Raw genomic sequence first — 22,795 nt, 5'->3', positions numbered from 1 at the left:
GGTAACGAAGGATAAAACAGGGTACACAGTTCCGTATTTTCGTATACTTTTCTTATCTTCATACTAAAGAGCTCCAAAAGTAGGCGTGCTTAGGTGCACTGGGCGGGTCTAAAAACCGACTCTCGGTGGTTAACGTCTCTCGATGGTTAACTTTAAGTGCCTACCCCAATTTGTAAAGTTGATTATGTTGCATGATATATATTTTTATCGGGGAAAAAAATTGATATGCAGCAAAGATTGGCTGTTTTTAATTTGTGTTGCTATGTGAAATAATGGGAGGTAAATTAAAGTATAAGAAGGCGCGCTTTTTCAAATAGTAAACAATTTAATTCAGATGCATAGTATTTTGTCAAATGATAAAGAATATCGTAGAAACTTACTAGAAATTTATCTAATTTATAAAATATATACAACATGACATACTGAAATCTGAAAAGGGGTAAAACCACTATACCTTGAACAAATTCAGTTGAAAATTAGGGGGGGGGGAGGTTGTGAAAATGCTACGAAATTTAGATTATATTTATCTGGGGTCTACAACCAAAGGATGATGGGACATGCAACAAACTACTTTTTCAATTTGATTGTAAAGTAAAATGGCTGTTTTTTTTTGGGGTTTTTTTTTTTAGCATCTCTGTTCAAACGTACTTTGGTCTAATATTTTCAGGTTCTCTTTTTTACACACCCCTATGTTGAACAATAGATTGTTCAATTAACAGCATGTTTGGCAATTAAAAATTAATATATTAACAAATTTAGCTTTAACATATACTTTACTTATAGTAGTTGTATAAAAGTTATATAATGGTTTTGTGTTTTAAGAGATATTCATCCCTATGCATATCGGTTTTTATGCGTAAATTGTCTCTCCTTTTTTTTCTACCTTTTTTTATCTCTTTCATAAGAAGAGTGATTTTTCTATTGTTCTAGTCACTGGAAATCCCACTGTTTGTATCTGCTTGGCATTGCAAACCCTCACATGTCCTCTCTTGCCGTTTCACACATTCCTCCCAGTCAAATCGCCCATTGTGTTCTTCTGATATCTAGCTCCAGTGTTTTCGTAATCTTCAATTTGGATCTTTTCCAACAACAACTTTCGGTCATAAATTATATCAAATACATGTATACGTAATTTCTGTTTTAAAAAGTTACTTAGGCAAAACGTGTAAGTAACAGAAATTCTGATACTGATATCTTTATTTTGTAAACAGGCGCATGCCTTATCTGACCACTTTGTGAATATCCAATATAAATTAGTAAAAAAAAGTATAAATGCAAACAGTGAATTAATAAGATAAGGGAATAATGATATATTGCAGAATCATGTTTTCAAAATGGCCACCATTCAAAATGGCTACCAAAAAATAAATATAGATGAAGTCCTTAGATGACAGTCATTGTCATCTGTGATGAATATACCATATGACTATATAAAAACTTCCTGCAGCAAGCGTTTAACTTGTAAGTCAAAGTGAACACGGTTACTAAGGAAATGCAAATGTGTAAAGGCAGTATTAAGTTGTACTACTCTATGTAAATGTGGAGGACAATGTGATAGAATATGATAGACAGAGTGTGGTTTGACAAAACATGTACATTTCATTTATTGTTAGATATTTTAAACGTCAATTGCGAACATTTGAGCAATTGATGTTTCCTATAACATTACTTGTATGATATGAAATTTATGATTATGTCTGCAATCAAGTAGCATATTAATCTATTGTAATAAAAATTCATAATAACTAATAAAATTTGTAGATTTAGCTAACAAGGTCCTTATATTTGGATAAAGTAACATTTGTTTATAGTGGAAAGTTGTTTTATGGTGAAATAAGCTACACTTAAAAAATGCTTGCTAGTCTCTCTCTGTGATTACCTTTAGATAACTCTGGTTTATTTTCCAATCAATCTATCATGATGGGAAGTTAAATAAAACCAATTTCAATCATAGTCTTTTTTAAAAATGATGAACGGTTCTTTATATTGGTATGTAATAATTTTAAACGTTTCAAATTTATGAAATTATATTCGTACATTAATGTTTTTGATACACCAATAACAAAAACTGAAATATATTGAATTGATACATAATGTAACTATTCAAATTTATATCAGAAACCTAAACTTAATTATAAAATAATGAACCTGTTAAAGGGAGACAATACTCGCATAACTTATTCGAATTGGCACATAATACAACGGAATGTCACTCTTGCATACAAATGGCACATCAATATAATTAATTAACTGTGCAATCGCGCTCCACCTTCAATGATGATTCTAAATTATAATTATAACCAAAAGTTGTTAATCTATAGATAGTAAAGACTAATGAAATCTAACCCACTGTTTAAATATTTCTTTGCATTTTTTAAAAACGTCCTCAGTAAAATGCTTGAGCCACTTGACTTTCATAGCTCATAATTAACGTTTTTACACAATATTTAAATAAAGTAGCTAAAGATTATTCGCTTCTCAAAGTGTAAGACGCAATAAAAATCGTATGCTTGCACCATCTTACCCAAAAACAGATTTAATTAAGTTCTGAACATTTCGACATTTCTTTGTTAAAACCGGTTTTAAACAAATCACAAGTACGTGTTAAGATCCGACTAAATACCCATATCCAGATATCGTCAGGTAAATTTGCTAAATCAAGGTTTTTGAAAGTTGTTTCAAATGAACAATATCAACAAAACGAATTACCCTGTAATCAGCCAACTATTATAAATGACAGGTATACAAATATTTTCTTGCTTTATTTGTACTTGTAAAATAAAATGTTCCTGTTATTTTATGTTGAGCAAGCGGTGGCACGAATATTGCTTTTAGACTAATAGTTTATTATATGATCCTCTTCGTGGTCCGCGTTTTAACTTTCGATTTCAACAACTAAAGTTTCAAGTGTTGGTGTAAACTTTTGGATAATAACAATAAATGTACATTGTCGGAAAAAATAAAGTAATTTGTACCCGCTACGAAACAAAAGAATAAATCGGGGAAGAGGATAGGCTCGCTTTTTGTTCTGTTTATATAGCTCAAACAAATACATTTGTATATCTTCGACAATCGTTTTTTTTAATTTTTATCGAATAATGACTACCTATTTTGGCTTAATAAAAAAATACGATTTTTCAAAATGGCCGCCATTCAATATGGGTAATATTTCCAAAAAGTTTGTTCAACAAGACAATTGGAATCAGCACTGTTATTCTATGAACCAGGTTTCATGTCAATATCTTCTCTAATATCATTTTCATGGTTTTTTTTTATTAATCTGAAGAGATCAAACGGCCGCCATTTTAAAATGGCCGCCTGTTCCGCCAATTTCGAATTTCAGAGTGCGTTCATAGCTTAAAATGTTGTCCATTTCATATACTACTACTATGCCAAATTTCATGCTTTTACCACAATCTGAGCAATTTTGTCAAAAATCTGCACAAATCGACTGGACTATATTGTGCCAATACAGTACACAACTGTCAGTGTAAATTATATCAATACCATTTATTGTATCATGTCCAAAATTTTTAACAGTGACTTCGTAAAATTTACTTTTAGCAAAATCTCATGTTAAATTTCATTATATTAGATCCCAGATGTAACTATCATCATCGATATAAAATTCACAACCTTCTAAATTACAAAAACAAAAAAAAATATTCGTTAACCTTCAAAAAGTTGCTATAGCATATTTGGTATTTCTGATCTTATCTACGCAATCATCAATTTCTGTAAATAGGAAAATTATGACTATTTGTCATAGAATTTAATTTTCTAAATTCTGTAACAAGTATTGAAGTATTATCAAGTTTAGGAACAAGACGGCATGGCAAACTATAATCAATTATATCATAATATACATGTACCCAATTTCCTACCCTGTGCATTATATCTTTACATAATTTAACTATCCCAAATTCATGTATTTGGTTTTGATGTTATATTTGTTATTCTCGTGGGATTTTGTCTGATGCTTGGTCCGTTTCTGTGTGTGTTAGTTACATTGTAGTGTTGTGTCGTTGTTCTCCTCTTATATTTATGCGTTTCCCTCATTTTTAGTTTGTTACCCCGATTTTGTTTTTTGTCCATGGATTTATGAGTTTGAACAGCGGTATACTACTGTTGCCTTTATTTATATGGATAATGTTTAATCTTTGGTGAGTTTATATAGATGTGGTCTCATCAACACACTATTATGTGTCATAACATTTTTAAAAAGGGGACGGATAATAACAAGGGGGTGTTCTAAAATTTTCTTTTTTGTAATGTTTGAAGCTAGACGCATATAGTCAAAATTGTTCATTTCAATATCATTACAGTAAAATTGAGAATGGAAATGGGGAATGTGTCAAAGAGACAACAACTCGACCACAGAAAAAACAACAGCAGAAGATCCATTTGTCTTTCAAAATGTTAAAAAGTCCGCATAATGTATGGCCAAACACAAGCTTAAAGTCTACTGTTTAAAGACTAGTGAGTGGTTGCCTATTTGCAAAATGATAGCATCGGAACTACGTTACCCCTTTCTTTCATCATGCTTTGAGTGTTTTATGAAAGCGGTTAAGACACTTCGAATTCAGGATGGTACGCAATAGACTTTAACTTAGATCTTTTTATTAAAGTAAGAAATAAATACAGACTTTCCAAATTAAATTGAACCCATATAAAGTCTTCTCTGAAAGATTAAACTGTTACAAACTTTTTAAACATAAAATTATATCACACAAAATTATATCTGGCTAAAGATTGATATTTCCACACTTTCAAATGGCACAATTCCTGCAGAACTAAATGGCTTATTATTCGCTTAAACAGAACCAGACTTTAAAATTGAGAATGGAAATGGGGAATGTGTCAAAGCGACAACAACCCGACCATAGCGTAGGCAACAGCCGAGTACTTTGTATTTTAAACCTCATCAAGGTTTTCAACCAAGAAGGGCATTTAAGGGCTCTGAATTGAACAGCATCAAGTAGGAGTTCATTTATTTTTATGTTGGACTTTTCTTTTAAAGAGACCAAACAATCAAAAATGATTTGTGCTTTATTCAATAAAAATAATGTAGGAATGATTTATAAATGGACGTTTTTAAGACACTTAGGATATGGTACCTTAAGTTTATCCGAAGAGCATTTCGTTGATTTATTTTCAAATGGGAGTATACAAAGTATAGGAAGTGTTTTTTTAATTTTGAGATGGCTTACCTTAAGGTCTCTCAGTACTTTGATTTTTGTGATAATTGGTAATGTGAATGCATTCTAATTAATATAATGAGTATAAGCACACTCATCAGCCATTGATGCTATTTTTCTAAATAAAGGCAACAGTAAAAATAGAAATAGGGAATGTGCCAAAGAGACAACAATCCGACCAAAGTGTAAAAAACAACCAAATGCTATCAATCGAGAAAATCCTGACCCCGGAGGCGGACTTCAACTAGGCCTTTAAAAAATGTGTACTAGTTCAGTGAAAATTGATACGTAGTATACCGCTGTTCAATAGTCGATTAAGCGAAAACAAATCCGGGTCACAAACCAAAACATATCCATGATATAGAAACACATCAATTCGTTTATAAGAGAAAAACTACGGAACAACAGAAACACAAGTTGTTTCAATATGTTTTAACACATTTATTTCTTAGAAGTAAACATTATTATTAATTTCTAAATAAATACTTCTTAATTTATCTTACATATTATTTCACATAACAATAGAGATTCAAGTACAACAAAACCTTCAATCTGATTTAAACATAAGAATATTTTCTACTCGAAAATTAAGCATTTTTACATTCGGATTGAACAAATCATATCAATTCGTCCTGATCATTGCATATGATTTTATGAATAAGCTATATATCTTTTGAGATATCTTTAAACTCCAAGTTGTCATTAAATGTGATTGAATATCCTTCATGTATCATGCATTTCGATAATTGAAAGACCCCTTCTAATTTCTCTCTAAATCTACCCTATTGCATTAACCTTGATATCTTGTTGTCATTTATATATATACATCCAATTGTGCTTACGCCTTGATGGATGTGTCTTATATGATACATATGATTTACAAGCGGTTAAAAAATAACATGATAATATAAAACAGTTAGATAAAAAGCAATCAAATAACAATCGCAATAGAAAACAATATTCAACTAATCAACACTTACACACACAAATCCAAGTAAGCATCGAAATAAACTGTTTCTTTCATTATTATACAAAGATAAAGCTTTTTAAGAACCATTTCATTTGCTTATTTTTTTAAGAGAACCATTCTTCTTTAACCTCCCTTCTGACAAAATTAAAAATAAACAAAACTGCGATATCAACAATATATAAAATAACATGTTCTGTCATCCTCATCCTAAAGTTAATTGGTTGGTATCTAACTCATTCATTGTACATTTCCAATATGTAATAGGAATCCGGTTTATGAAATACCACTCGTCAAGTAAATCCTAAAATTTTAAAACAGACAGATCTACAAGTTTTCAATAGATTTTTACAGTATCCATTGTAATCTTCTTTTTATTCAAATTTATGAAGAATAAAAACCTTTCTCAATGTCCTTCAAGAAGTCCCCTAAAATATTTCCATGTGTTTCAAAATGAATATTAAAAATATACGCTGACGTTATTCATAAGTAAAGAATTATAACATATCAAGAATGTTATCAGAATGCTTGATTATAATAAACAAATGCAGTCAAAGTATTCCAAAATAGATTCCCTTCACCCGTAGGCTACACTAAAGGGCAACATAATGACAAGAAAATAATGAAAAGAAATTTTGAGAAGAAAAATGCTTTTTATATGCGTATATACTAGTATATGTATTTCGACTTCGTTATATTGGATTGTAGTCACCTCTATTCCTTCCATCTCGAATACTGTTCGTGTCTTCCGGAGCAACTTCGATATCAATTTCGTCTTCACATTCTTTACAACAAAAGAAAATTGATGTAATTACACATTTACAAGTGTAAATGATGGGAAACATCACAGCAAAATGTTTAGAAACCATCACAGCAAAAAGTTTAGAAACCATCACAGCAAAATGTTTAGAAACCAAATGGTTTTGATTTAAGGGACTCACATTTTTATTTACCTTATTATCACTGACATCTTTGTTCAGTGTAGTTGGACTATTATTTAATGTCATACGTCTGATACTTTTCTCATTCATTTTGATATCATCTTTTGACGGTGGGCATAGTCCTTCAGCGGTAGCAGGCAGATCGTTATCACAGGAATTTACGTTTAGACTACTGGGTTTATAGTTCATAATCATAAATGTTATATCGTCTTCATTTGTTTGTATATCATCTTCTATATTCGACGATGATACGAGTCTCTCTGCTATACCAGGCATTACAACAGTAATAATCAATGGTATTTGAGTCACAAGAAAGCCATCACTTCCACCTTTACTGATACTATCAAATGTTACGTATAGAAATATCCCAGTAAAGAATAGCTTGAGGAATAAGATAAAAAGTTGAATTCTTAATGGCATAAACTCTCTTGCTATCTGTTCAAACAATTCAACATGTATAGATACCTTCTTTTTGTTGGCGAGTGAAAACGATTGTCTAGAAGAATTAATATCTTCTATGTGATCAGTATTCGAGTTGCACGTTGTTTCGGACCTTTTTTCTTTCCCATTTTGTTTAAGTTTTAATAATTTCTCGAGTAGGTATTTGTAATTCGAATTAAAAGTCATCGTGAATTTCAAACTATAAACTAAAACAGCAAGAGATATTGCCCAAAACTGGTAAGAAGTTTGAGATGTTGAAAATAGAGGTCCAGCAACAAAAATAGTGTACACAATTAGTTTGAATAAAAATTGAGTAGTAAATAAAAAATATTGCTTGAATGCATAAATGAAGTAAACAATGAAAAGTGAATACAGAAAGATAATGTACAAAAAGTAAAAAAAATACCATTTATATTTCGTTCTAAGCCCTCTTTCGACGACTCCACGATATAAATCTATTTTCGAGCGGATATATTTCACAGGGCACAATATAAAACATTCAATGATAAAGGGAATCATTGGAACCAAAAAAAACAAAGTATATAGTATTATGTTCAACGGTGTAACTAATGGAAGATACAGTAGAAAAAGCAATATTCGAACCAAACGTGGCCGGTTCCGTAGAAAAAACTTCATCGAAAACGTCTTAATCCACAATTCTCTTTTGAAAAAGAAAGATATTCTTGTGAGAAATTTATTTGCAAACTGGGTGTATCCTGTATATTTAATAGAATTGTCTTGTTGTTTATCAATTTCATTAAAATCTATTATTCCAAATGGATTGAAAGAGAAAAAGGTGTTTTCTGACTGCCCATAGTATGACATAAATACCAACAAAAGTGGTAAAATCATAAAAAAAGAACATGTAAATAAAGATATGTTGGTGAAAATGTCGTCTGATCCATATATATATGGCTGATAAATATCAACATACTTATCATAATCAGCTATTGCTCTTCTGAGATACACGGTTTGTAAAATGAATACTCCTAAAAGAACAAAATAAAAAAACGACAAAACTTTAGCCTCTGGATTCAAATTACTACTATCTTTCCATAAAACCTGAAGAAATTCTGGAAATGTTTTGCCTGTCTCTTCATTGACTGTCTGAAAATTTTTATTTAAATGTAAGAAAATTCTTGCAAAACTATAAGGGCTATCCCCTTTATGGTAATGCATAGTATGATTTGGGGAGATGTTTTGCCTTTTAGGAAGAAAAAGATAAAATAAAGGCAAGTTAATACACAGCAGAAAAATAAATAAATCGATAACAATGTTAACTGTTCCCTTTTCAACAATTTCTGCACATTTTATGTCCGAACAAAACGTATTAAAACACTCAAAGTCATACCCTAGCCAGGATCCAGTGATGTTATTCATTACATGTTTCCATTGCTGCCCTTTAAAATATCTGTGACAAAATTTCCAGTCAGTCGAGTTTTTATCTAAAAGCTGTTCGGACAGAGTCTTGTAAAGTGAAGAGACGCATATGGAATAGTTTGATAAATAAGCAGTTGCATTGACACTAACGTCAATTGTTCTTTGTGTTGACTTTGCTAACTGAAGAGTAATTCCGTCCAAATCTACAGGGTATGAAAGTATGTCAGTTTTAGATTTAAAGACCCATATCCATCTTAAGATACCGTTCTCGTGTATGTTGTCATAGGCGGTTTCATCCAAAAATTCCTGATTGACTTCTATGTTAAAAGACACCAAATCGACTGAATCAACAAGTACAAACTGGTCAAGCTTTCGTTTAACAGATTCCGCATCCAAAATTGTGAAATCGCATGTCATATTTTTAGTTAAGTTACCAGACGGAGAAACTTGTATTGTTGATTCTAATAATTGCGGACTGGCAACTATAAAAAAGGTAGTAATGATAAAACGCTTCTTCCAAAAGTTTGCAGTCTTCATTTTAAACTCTACAAAAAAAAGTTATTCACACTTAAGTTGATATTTGATTATGATATTGATATAGTAAGTTGAAAACATATCTCTTCCAACTCAACTGTTCAACGCTTAGCCTCTTGAGAGGACGGCAATATTATCAGATGATTACATGGCATTTTTCATATCATATGTATTATCAGCCCAGGGTTCAATATCAGCCCAAGAGCCGTGCTTCAACGATGGAGAAAAATAACAGTTTGATATATTGATCCTTTTAAGTTGTTCTCAATTAGAAGTTTAAAAAGGGAAAAGTTTACGGACACCAAATTTAATACATCCCATATGAATTCTTTCTATCATATGCCTCAACAGAGGAGAAAACCAGCAGTATAATGTATTTCTATCTTCACGATAAAAAAAAAATCAACAAGACATAATGAACAGTGTTTGGAAAAAATCATATAAATTTTGTAAATTAACTTTCTAATTTTTTTTTAAACTTTGAAAAATGCTTTTATTGTATACTTTTTTTGGGGGCATTTTACATAATATATGTTTCCTAATAATTATTGTGTACCCTTCTTTGTACGTTTTTCACTAAACACAGACCATTGAGGTGTGTAGTTTCCAGAATTTGCCAAGAAACACATGAATGCCATGTGATAATGTTACGGAAAAACTTTCTCTAATTCTTACTCGATTTATCCCTTTCCTGACCTGTTGATCATATTTATTTAATCAACGTGTGGTTCGTTTGATCTCAGTTCCTCATTGGTCAAAATCCGATTATGACGTCGAAATTTCTTGCTATCCTCTTAATTTCCTATTGTGACGGCATAAAAAAGGGCGACCATGCCTGATGACGTCACATAGAAAGAACACATCTGTTTGCAGGTCATCCAAAAAGAAGGAATAAGTTTGCCTGCATATTGTTTGAAAATCATTAGAGTAACAGATTTCACCACCAAATCTCGTGTAATACGATATTTATCCACTCTCGACAGTTAAATTATAAATATTTTAGACGCTCGGTGTGACACGCGTTTTGAATTTGAAAATTTAACTGTCTCGAGTGGATAAATATCATATCAAACTCGATGCAGTGGTAGAATCTATATGTAATAATAGTCGAATCATGCGATAAATTTTACATATCATCCCGGTAAACACCATTTCGAAAAATATGGAATTCACGTGAATTTAAAACTATTATCATACTGTAAAATTTATAAGATATTTACTCTAAGTATATGATAATACTTATTATTATCACGCCAACCCCCTTTTTTTTTATCATTATCTCCATTGTTGATTTAAAAGAAGAAGAAAGGGAAGAAGTGAATTTAACAAACTCTTGTGAAAATGAGTATGCAGTTGTTTAATGCATTTCGGCTTACTTGAAAGTCTGGTTTATATATCCATTTATTATACTTCAGGTTAAAATGCCATATTTTGATTGGCTAATACGATTGTGTTAATTTACTCTATCACATGGCTGAGAGGGTGACAATTTTTTTTAATGTTAGCCTCTCGATTAGACCAATCAAAAATCGATAATTTAAAGGACAATGAATTGAATTTACATCAAGTAGTTAAATACACTGCTAAAATTCTACGATTTGGTTCAGATTTTATTATTTGACAGTAAAAAAAACCCAAAAAAAACCCAAATTACTTATAAACTTTGTTGTTTTTTTCTAATATCCGTAACGTTGTTATGTAAGTGACGTCATTAAAACACTTGTAAAATAAAATTAATCTGTAAAAGACTATAATGATAGAACATTCAGTATAATAAATTAAATAGCACATAGCTCAGAGGGTGATAGAGCAGAGCGTTACCCCTCGAGGTGTAACAATCTGCTCTATCCCCTCTCAGCTATGTGTTATTTATATAATGACATATCCTTAACATGTATATTTATAATACTTCATCTCAAACTGCCAGATTTTGATTGGCTAATACGAGGGTGTTAATTTACTCTATGACCTTTCATGGAGACGCTTGATCAAGTGTGCGCTTTATTAAACACGACTCCATTCTATGGCAAATACTCTCAACCATGGCTTCGCCTCAGTTGACAATGTTTTCTCGGGGTAACAATCTGCTCTATCACCCTCTCAGCTATGTGTTATTTATATATTGTTATTCATTATTTTTATGAAACAAAGTTGGATTTATTCTTTCAAAGTTTTCTTTCTGCTTAGAAGGAAGCATATAAGTGTAACTGATGGAGAAGTCATCTGCTTTAAATTATACTATTTCAATAAAATGCGTATCAAAGACATCTACAAAACTGTATTATTATCTATAATTACTGTAATTTGTTTACTAAATAAATCCAATGAACTTGTGTGGTAGAAAAAAATGGTTTTTTAAACATGAATTTTCTCGGATTTTTAATTTAGAGACCATACACGACAGCAAAATAAGTGAGTGGTTAGAGCCATGCTTTACAGCTAATTGAGATAAAGCAAATATAACACGCATAAAAAGTAAAATAAAGCAAAAAAACTGAACTCGAAGGAAAATTAAAATCGTATAGTCCCTCATCAAATGACAAAATCAAAAGCTCAAACACATCAAACGAATTAATGGAAAACAACTGTAAAATTCCTGACTTGGTACAGGCATTTCTTGATCTAGAAAGTGGTGGATTAAACATGGTTTTAAAGCTAGCTAAACCTCTCACTTAAGGGGAAACTTCGAGCAAGCTATAATATTTATAGTTTCATTGCATTTCTAAAGTTAAACGGAATTTTGTGGCAAATAGACCAAGATTTTTGTAGAAAATCCACAGATTGTTATAAAATTTTAAGCATATATTACTCACTTGATTTTCTAGCGTTTATAGTTTACAAAAAGTCCTATTAAAACAACCTTTAAATTAAAAAGAAAATTGTGCGAAGTCAAGAAAGTCGAGCTCACCCTAGAAGGTGTACTTGCATTGGTCCATATTTATATTTGTTTAAACCAATATCTAAATTTATAAACTTGTTTTAAGGAAATCATTGCTAGCACTGCTTGCAATAATCCTCCATCTATCAAGTACCAAATTGACAACTATGACAGTACAAGGGGAAATGCTGTGGATTTTAAATAAAATTTCTATTTGTTTAGCATTGAATCAACACTAAATATTATCATCCTTGAACATAACATAAACCGTAACTCCGCATTTAATTTATTGTAATACAAATAATTGTTTAGTTCAATCAAAGACTATAAGAAATAAAATGTAATTTGCAAAGTTGTTTAGGTAAACCTGTTTGTATGAAACATACATATTATAAACAGGCCATTGATATGAGTGTTTTCATTGGATGATGAATTGGTGCTTTACCCCTCCCAATTTTAAGGTAATAATCATTTCATGGTTGAGCTAGCAAGGAAGCTAACTAAGGAATATACCTGTAGCTTCATACTCGTTGGAATCTGCTGTAAACCTTTCCTTAGTAGGGTGCCCAATCAACAAATTTGATCGATTTGCCTTAACGGAATAACACACGGCTATATCTTATATCATTTGAAAGAGGAGAACAAGTCTTATCGAAATACCGTTGTCGTCGTTGTCTGCTGTGGTCACGTTTTTTTTTAAATCAGGGTCAAAGGTCAAAGCAAAAAATTCAGAAAAATGCACAGTCACATTTAGATAGCTTGTTTCTGCAACATATATGCGTTTAGAGCAAAATGAAAACAACTTATTTATAGAAAAATATCTTTTGTATCTACATTTAGAACTTATTTTATATTTTTATCGCCAAAAATGACTTAAGATAGACTTTTTTGCATATAGGGTGCAAATTGAAATTTTCAGCTATATTAGATTATTACTATATTTCCCACGATTCCAAAATTGAGTAGATGTTATATTAATTGTTTAGAAAAGATTATGGACTGCTTAACCTTCATTCGATAGCTAACAATGATTCATAAGGTACAAACAGAAAAATGAAATCTGATACATCTACATCTTCGTCGTCATCAATGTTTCTAACTACCACCAGACGAGTATTTACATTTTGACAAATGTCATTTGCGTAACAGAGGAACGAAAGATACCAGAGGGACAGTCAAATTCATAAATCGAAAATAAACGGACAACGCCATGGGTAAAAAATGAAAAAGACAAACAGACAAACAATAGTACACATGACACAACATAGAAAACTAAAGAATAGGCAACACGAACCCCACAACAACTAGGGGTGTTTACAGGGGCTCCGGAAGGGTAAGCAGATCCTGCTCAACATGTGGCACCCGTCGTGTTGTCCTAACATGGGCATACATCTGTACATGAGAGATTTTGTTCGAGGCAAATACAAACTAAATCTTGCAGAAATTCATGTGACTTCTGACCTTCGAGATAAAAAGGAACAAGACATTCTTCTTTTCCCATTCGAACTATAGAGGAGAATGTATGATAGTTTTGCTATATGGGAAGACATCAAATTTTTGTCTGGAGTGAAGCTCTTATTACATATTGTTTAAAAGTAGATTCACAAGGAGGAAGTTTGACAAGGGAGAAATTTTAAACTGTAAAAATTGTAAAAAATGAGAATGGAAATGGGGAATGTACCAAAGAGACAACAACCCGACCATAGCACAGACAATTTTAGCCAATTTTACGCTCAATTTGTTTAGGTCACAATGATTATTTTGAGATTGACTTGAGATCATTCAACGTAACAACAAGATCTCGAGATGCATCTATAGATAAAGCTCGTGTTTGTGCTAATTCCTCGCATATTAATAAGAAATTCAGTACAAGAACCACGACATATAACACACTAATCCCATTGTATTTCATTCCGACTTCGTTTAGGGCTTGATGGGCATAGTTTAACAGGATTGTGAATGTATGGCATATTCCGGCTCTGAAACGTGATCGAAGGATTTGATTTGTATATTATAATTATAACTGACAAAACTATCAATTACAAAAAACAATTAAAGTTATAAAAACAAAAACAAAATATTTTCAAAAACAAAACAACGATCTTCTAACTAACAAGAGTATTCAAAACATACAAATCGACCATACAAATCGCAATAAAAACGAAATGATTAGTGACACTTGTCCTAGTTAATGACCTGATAGTGTAAGCTACAAAACGATTTACGGTACGAGAAAAGGCGTGTTTGAATCGAGGCAGAATTATCACTAAATTTGTGTTTTAAATTGCTATTTTCTTCTTACCGATTAACATTACACACATATATTTGACACACATATGAACCATGTCTAATTGATGTAATCAGAGTAAAAATCCCGTGAAAGTAACACGCAATAAATTTTCTTTCGTTCAAAAAGGCGGTAAACTTCAGCTAAAAAAATAGTCTTGCGAAAATCATGAAACACTTATACTTAAATGATATAAATCTTTTCAGCTTTTGTTATATAGTGACAAAAATCGTCAGTGGTGGTTACATAGACGTTTGGCACCCTCCTTGGCCAAAAGTTGTGCGTTTTGCCAGATTTAGGTATGATAGAGCAAATTTTGCATCAGATTTGACATGGTTTAGACGATGAAAACCACCACCAATATCATAAAGTCAGCTTGAGTTTGCTTTACTGGACAAGTGGAATAACATTCCTCGAGATCACATTAAACGTCCGGGATGATCAATTCCACAGCGCTGTCGAGATTGCGCTGCACAACGGGGTTGTAACATTTTTTGTTAGGACTGTGATTTGATGATTCGACATTGGATGTTTCGTTTATCTATTACGCCGAAAGATGACAATGAAACATTTTTGTTTGATATTGATCTATTGTTAGAATTGTTAATTTTCAAGAACAATTCATTTTGAAAGATTATGATTTCCTAATATAAATTTTATATTTGAAAAACCAAGTGTTGCGTTTTCATTGGCACTCAGTATATATAAATAGAACCATACAAATAGTTAGCAAATACATATAAAAAAAGATGTGATATGATTGCCAATGAGACAATTCTCCACAACAGACCAAAATGACATAGAAATTAACAATTACAGGTCGCCGCACAACCTTCAACAATGAGCAAAGCTAATGCAGCATAGTCAGCTATAAAAGGTCTCGAAATGACAATGTGAAACAATTCAAAGGAGAAAAATAACAGGCTTATTTATGTACAAAAAATAAAGAAAAAAGGAATATGTAACACATAAACAAATAACAACCACTGAATTACAGGCTCCTTATATCATGTTCTCAGATATCATCTCCCAATTAAAAAAAATCACGAAAAATTGAACCTATTATGTGTTGCTCTCCTAGCTAATAAATGTATCCAAAATCAAAGATGTGGAACATATTCTATCATAATCATTTGGTAACTAATGCAATTAGTGTCTCTTCCATGCCTGTCTTGAACATAAAAACTAAACTTAATATAAAATAAACAATACTCCTAATGCTCCGGTTGGTTGTCATCGTGCAACAAGTTAATAACACATATAGGAAAATCATAGAACTACATTTATCATAAAACACTGTCAAACATCCAAACATACTATCCACACTCATCTGTGTCCACACTTGTATAGTGATTAATTTAATTTTTAAGCTATATGATAAGTATCATTTGAACAAATAACACAGAAAGCAATAATTTAATTTTCGTGTTGAAGATGACCTGTATGAGGAGGTATTTTTGGGTACCCTAAGAAACCACAAAATTTTGAAAAATGTGACCACGGTAGCTTACGACGACATTCATGATTGGAAAATATAATGATTTTCCAATAGTTTGCATATAAATATAGCCGTGTGTTATCCGTTAACTTAAACTCGTTAACTAGACGTCTTTTTCGATACTGGGCACCTTATTATTTCTAGAAAAGGTTGTATACCAGTCATGGGCCATATGGTCATTCAAGCTAGACCTGTTAAGAGCCATCACCCGAATATTAAATCTCGTCAAACTGTCCTGAATACAAGATTAACAAAATTTGCCGATTATATCGAACTTATATCTAAATCACAAGCTGGTTTTAAGAAAAGGCTACTTAACTACATATATCTTTTTTTTGCTTAACGTATGCCACGATTCAACTTACTTGGAAAGTTGTCTTGCATTTGTCGATTATGAGTGTTTTATACGTAAATTGGATAATCTATATTCTTCTTTTTTGAAATTTTTAACTTAGAAAGGTATTCGCTGAAAATAATGTATCAGGGTTAGACATGTTTCAATTTATGTGAATAAAAAAAGTCTTATTTAAAGTAATTTTATTGTTATTTGTTGACGACACAATATTGATAAACCGAGAGTTCAGAATAGTAAAAAATATGTTAGAACATTTGAAAAAACTACTGCACACAATGGAAACTTAAGGTGATCTCTCAGAAATCAAAAAATGTTATTTTGTTCAAAACGTAAAACGTAAATCAGACTGATCTCTGATTTCAAGTTATGTGGTGAAACATTTAGTATAATTGACGATTGCCCCAAGTTTGGGTTAACTTTTAAAATACAACGGAAATTTATTTTATGCAAGATCAAACTTGATGCAGCAAGAACATTTCTTTTAGGACGTACTTGACATTTGAACATTCCAGTAGAACTCCATATGAACATTCCAGTAGAACTTCATATGAACATTCCAGTAAAACTCAATATGAATATTCCAGTAGAACTCCATATGAACATTCCAGTACATCTTCAGGTAAAATGATTTGACAGTTTCGTGTCACAATTAGGAACAAATGTATAAACTTTTTTTAAAAACTCAATAGCAATATACTTACCAAATTACGAAGTGGAGGCTTCAAATCAAATTTAGAAACAGGTCGGTATGACAATATTCCTAGAAACAATCGTATTTGTAGAAGTTGTAAAATGAATAATATTGTAGATGAATACCGTTGTGTGTTTATTTGTCCTGTATTAAGAACATTTAGATATATCTTTTTGCCAAAATGTTGTTTTTCATGGCCAAATAAACGAAAGCATTTTTTTTTGTTACAAGCTGAGTCAAAAAGAGTAACTAAGAAACTATGTAACTTTTCAAAGGCGGCATGGAAATTAAGATCACAAATTATCAGTTAATACGTTGTACAAATGTGTGTATTATTGTAAATTATCTTTGCATTATTTCATTGTTCTTTATATTCTGTCATGTTTGTGATAGATAGATATAAGAATATGTGGTACATATGTATGAGTGCCAATGAGAAAACTCTCCATCCAAGTCACAATTTATAAAAGTATACCATTATAGGTTTAAGTAGCAAGGTATATATACATATACCTTGCTATTTTGTTAGAGCAATGTTGTTCTTAATGCAATAAAGATTGATTCATCCGTTGAAACATTTTTACTCTTTCCAAAAATAATCTCTGTCGATTATATAGTCTTAAGTTCAAATATCTGTACCTATGATTGATATCGCAAATTATCGCGCCGCGGGTAGATTATGACGTTGTGATTGGTTAAACGCCGTCACGTGGTGACCCCCTATGGATCTGTAGGGGGTTAGTAAATTTCAAAGGGGGTTCATGACGTCACGTATACTATTTATGGTGACGTTATCTATTGATGTTGTTGTATTTTTCTACAAAATGCGATAAATTCGTTATACGGTTCACTACTGACCCCCCTACGAATAGCGAACCTTATAACTTATACTATCAGCCGCGAGCCACAATGTGAACTTTTTTTGGCGAATGAGCGTACCTGCTATATATATATATATATGTATGACATTCAACAAAAGCCTATTATACCAAAAGGATATTCAACAAGTTACTGATATTTGTAAAGGACATTAATCAACTACCTAGAATTATCATTGGACATTCAACAAGTACCTGGTTTGATTACATGACATTCAACAAGTACCTAATATAACTATAGGACATTTAACAAGTGCCTCATATAACTATAGAACATTCATCAAGTACCTGCTATAACTAAAGGACATTCAACAAGTTCCTACTATAACAGTATGTAATTAACAGTTACACGTACCTGATATAGATAAAGAACATTCAACAACAACCTACTATATCAATAGGATATTCAACATTTACTTGTTATAGCTATAGGACATTCAACAAGTACCTGCTATATCTAAAGGACATGCATCAACTACTTGCTATACCTATAGAAAATTCAACGAGTACCTTCCATACCAAAAAGATATTCAAAAGATACCTGCTAAAGGTATAGGACATTCAACAAGCACATACTATACCACTAGGATATTCAACAAGTACCTGCTATAGATTTTGGACATTCAACAAGTTCCTACTATAAAAGTAGGAAATTCAACACGTACCTGCTTTATCAATAATACATTCATCAGGTTCCTAGTATAACAATAGGAATTCTACACGTACCTGATATATAACTAGTGCCTCGTATAACTATAGGACATTCAACAAGTACCTACTTAACTGACAGGAAATTCAACATGTACCTGTTTTATCCATAGGACAATCAATAAGTACGAACTATAACAATAGGATATTCAACAGATACCTGCTATATGTAAAAGACATTCATCAACTACCTGCAATAATTATATGACATTCCACGAGTACTTGCTATAACTTTAAGACATTAAACAAATTCCTACTATAACAATAGGAATTCAACCCGTATCTGTTAAATCTCTAGGATATTCATCAAGTACATGTTATAACTATAGGAATTCAACAAGTTCCTGCTATAAGTATAGGACATTCAACAAGTTCCTACCATAACAATGTGTATTTAGCACGTACCTGGTTTAGATATAGGACAACGAAAGAACCTAATATACCAATAGGCTATTGAACAATTTACTGCTACAGTTATAGGACCTTCAACAAGTACCTGAAATATGTAAACAAAATTAATCAACTTCCTATAAATACTATATGACATTCAACACGTTCCTACTATTACAATAGAAAATTCAATACGTTTCTGCTATAGCTATATATATATATATATATATAACTCGTCTAAACATCAACCCAACAATGTTAGATCTGTAAATTTGCTTTCACAAATTTTTTGTTATTCCCTCGCCGGGATTCGAACCCATGCTACTGAGATATCGTGACACCAAATCGCCTGCACTGTAGCCGTCCCGCTAGACCATACGACCACCTGGGCTTCACAAAAATAAAGCTTTCGGTGGTCGTGTGTTACCTTTCCTTGTCAGTTTTAATCTAGCGTCATACTACAGTTCATGTTATATAAGGCATGGAGATGTTATTGTTACAGATCAGCTCAATTATCTATAGTTAAGAATCCTACAAATTAATGCAAGATACAGTCAATAATTATATTTATAAGTACGTCTGAGTCAGTGACAACTCTACAACAGATTTATCCATCGGATCACCAGCAATGATGGTGATACATGGCTGTGTACATTATGTATATACAACTCGTCTAAACATCAACCCAACAATGTTAGATCTGTAAATTTGCTTTCGCAAATGTTTTTGTTCTTCCCTCGCCGGGAATTTAAGAAATCCATTCAGTTTATTTAATTTAAAAATGTTAACAAATATAGATCTAATTCATAAGAAAATGTTGAGTCCTGTAAGGATCAAAACCCTGTTTTAATAGCGTTTGGTTAGTGGTTATTTATACACTGAGCACGTGTCTTGAAAAAAACAAACTGATTAACAATATAGCAGAGTTGTAAGGTAATAAATATTTCAGGTATTGGTCATTTTTCATCATCATGATTAGATTATCTAATTGACAAAAAACTTTATAATTGAACTTACTAAATAAGTACTAAAATGTAACACTTAGCAATAAAATGGATGATAAATTCCTGCACCATATTTCACTGTTTTACTAGAGAAAAGTACGGAAAGAAAAACGGCGCGTGAATTTTTTTTTTTTGTTATAAGATTATGACTTTCTAAAAGGAAACTCTTTAAAACTTCGAAATGGTGTATTTCAACTTTTCGCTAAACTTATTTCAACATTTTAGTTATTTGTCCTAGCTAATTGTGCCGATGCCAGATTTATGTAACATATTTCACTATCTTAATAAAGAAAAATACGGATATAAAATTCAAATTCTCTTAAAAGAAACTCTCAAGACAAACTTCTAAATTGTTCAAACTCTCTGATCTTCATTAATATCGATATACTTTTAATACATGTACATCCTGAATAAATCAATTATTATTTTTATCAAATTTGGAATATTAAACGTTCTTAAACGTTTCCCCTTAAGATCCTTATCTTTCATTCTTCTCTATCTGTATAGCTGCACCATTGTCTCTATATCTATCCCTTATGACCATGAAATTTTCCTCCAATGTGTCGTGACTTTCTATTGGCTCCTTTTTTTCAGTCAATCGATTTTCTCTGAATTTTCAGATAATCCCGGATTTTCTCAAGTTAATTATTTATCTATTTTTGTGAGGAATATAATGAATTATCTCCAATGTGCATTTAGCTGAGAAAATTCCGGTTTATCTGAAAATTCTGAGAAAAACCGGGATTATCTGAAAAAATCGAGATAATCCCGGTTTATCTGCGCTTAATGTAAAATAGTGAGAACATCCTAGTTTATCTGAGATAATTTGAAATTATCTATAAAAGTGGTTCAGGCGTGCCATACACCATCCTCTCTTCTTTTTTTGCTATCGGGGAAATTTCCTCGTCATTTGGAATGAAAATTTCACCATAAATAAATAGGTGTTAACCCGACCTATCGAAACTTTAGTTAACGCTTGGTAGACAAATTCTTAATCGTTAGTCCGCATTCACAAACAGATTTTATCAGTTTAAAATAGGACCTCCCTGGTCGATAGATATAGGTAGTGCAACTACTGTATTTCTAGTCTGTCAACACTGGGCTTGTGAGTCAGCAAGTTACAGGTGCGACCGACTGCAATATTTTTTGATTGATTGATTGATACATTAGTTGATTGCTATTGATTGATTGATTTTCAATAGGGACAAAAGTGTCGTTAATCACCAAAAATTAATCAATTTTTCTATGGTTGAATTATTTTTTGAGAAATGAATGTAATTTACAGCCAATGAAAACCAACACAAAAGTTCATCCCTTAAATATCAGATGCGTATCTTGATTCGCAAAAAGGGACAAGGTAGTATGAAGATTGGTAGCCGTTATATTTAAGACTAGATGAAACACCGTGAAGGGAGCACCCCCCCCCTAATTCCGCCTCTTAATTTTGAACTTAACTTGCCTTTTATTATTTGGATTGACCATATTCAGTTTGGAACGCATATAGTCAACCAAAAACGACGAGGGTCAATTTTCTCCATCCATTTAATACACACATTTTGATCAAATCGTGACTATCCTTTTTCTATTTAGACTATAACTTTTAAATTCCTACCTTAGTCTATGTACATCCATCTAAGATTGTATTAGTTTCATAAATACTCAGTACAATATCTGATTTCGAGAAATATTGGACGTATATATGAGGGTCTAAATGAGATGCTCATATCACGTAATACTATTTTTTTTTATCTTGACAACCTTTTTTTTACGTAATTTTCTTTTTTTTTTATCCTCAACCCTAATCATTTTTTGAATAAATGACTTTACAGCTTTCTTTTCTTTTATTTGTTTAGTCAATTATATTCTATTCATTGGCTTCATTTTTGTCTTCTGGTATAAATATATGCACAGAAACAATTAAAAATGACGAAAAATTGTAAAAATGTGTGGACTACAAAATTAAAAACAATGTACAAAGAGCAAAGTATAATATAATATTTTTATTGAGGTGATCTTTTATCCATCATGGCGTCTCTGTATCAGCTTGTCTTAATACGAAACGTATTATAAGTAATTTAAGAAGAAGAGGAAATATGCGAAAAATCTGTCATTGTACTATTATGGACTCAGGATGGGGATGAACACATACATATGAAATAAATATTTTTAGTTTGCATATTCATACAGTCAATTGCAAAATATAACAATTTATTGCTTGATTATTACCTGCAACCTCCAGTGGCAGATATTCCATGCATAATTTTTCTGAAAACAAAATAACAATCAGTATAAGAAGTAGGTTCTCCTCGTCGGTCGACGTGATGACGGGCGGAACATTTGGATTGGCAGTACAAAATGAGGGGTACGCTGGCTAAGGGTTGAAATCTGGTCTTGCAACAAGCTACCTAGTCAGACTTCACGTGTATATACAAGGGTGCCTTAACGTGCAGATAGAAAAAGAATACTCTTTTGTATTACGTTTGTGCAAGAAATTAAAGAGAAGGAATAGATGAGATATATACCATGTAAGTGGAAAACAATAAAGAATACTGTGTAGATGCATAAACGCGACAACCGACACAAAGTTTACAGGTCGATACCATATATGTTAAAGCTCGTTGATTGCCGTTCATAGGGATGATCGT

The 22,795-nt window shown here is 31.7% G+C and overlaps 1 long non-coding RNA gene across 2 annotated transcripts; it reads right to left on the bottom strand.

The window, feature by feature from the left end:
* Positions 1 to 5,624: 5,624 nt before the first annotated feature.
* LOC143083178 (uncharacterized) lies at positions 5,625 to 22,438 on the bottom strand. Of its 2 annotated transcripts, XR_012980577.1 has the most exons (4): positions 22,377 to 22,438; positions 19,162 to 19,252; positions 17,181 to 17,239; positions 5,625 to 9,472 (listed from the first exon to the last, which is right to left on the bottom strand). It is a non-coding gene; the product is annotated as an uncharacterized LOC143083178 (long non-coding RNA). The 2 variants fall into 2 exon arrangements; XR_012980576.1 differs by lacking the exon at positions 17,181 to 17,239.
* Positions 22,439 to 22,795: the final 357 nt, after the last annotated feature.

The sequence above is a fragment of the Mytilus galloprovincialis genome, chromosome 7 (genome assembly GCF_965363235.1).
Source record: "Mytilus galloprovincialis chromosome 7, xbMytGall1.hap1.1, whole genome shotgun sequence".
In the NCBI taxonomy this organism is placed as follows: Eukaryota; Metazoa; Mollusca; class Bivalvia; order Mytilida; family Mytilidae; genus Mytilus; species Mytilus galloprovincialis.
The sequence above is the reverse complement of the archived record's forward strand: the minus strand, read 5'-3'. Positions and strand labels throughout refer to the sequence as shown.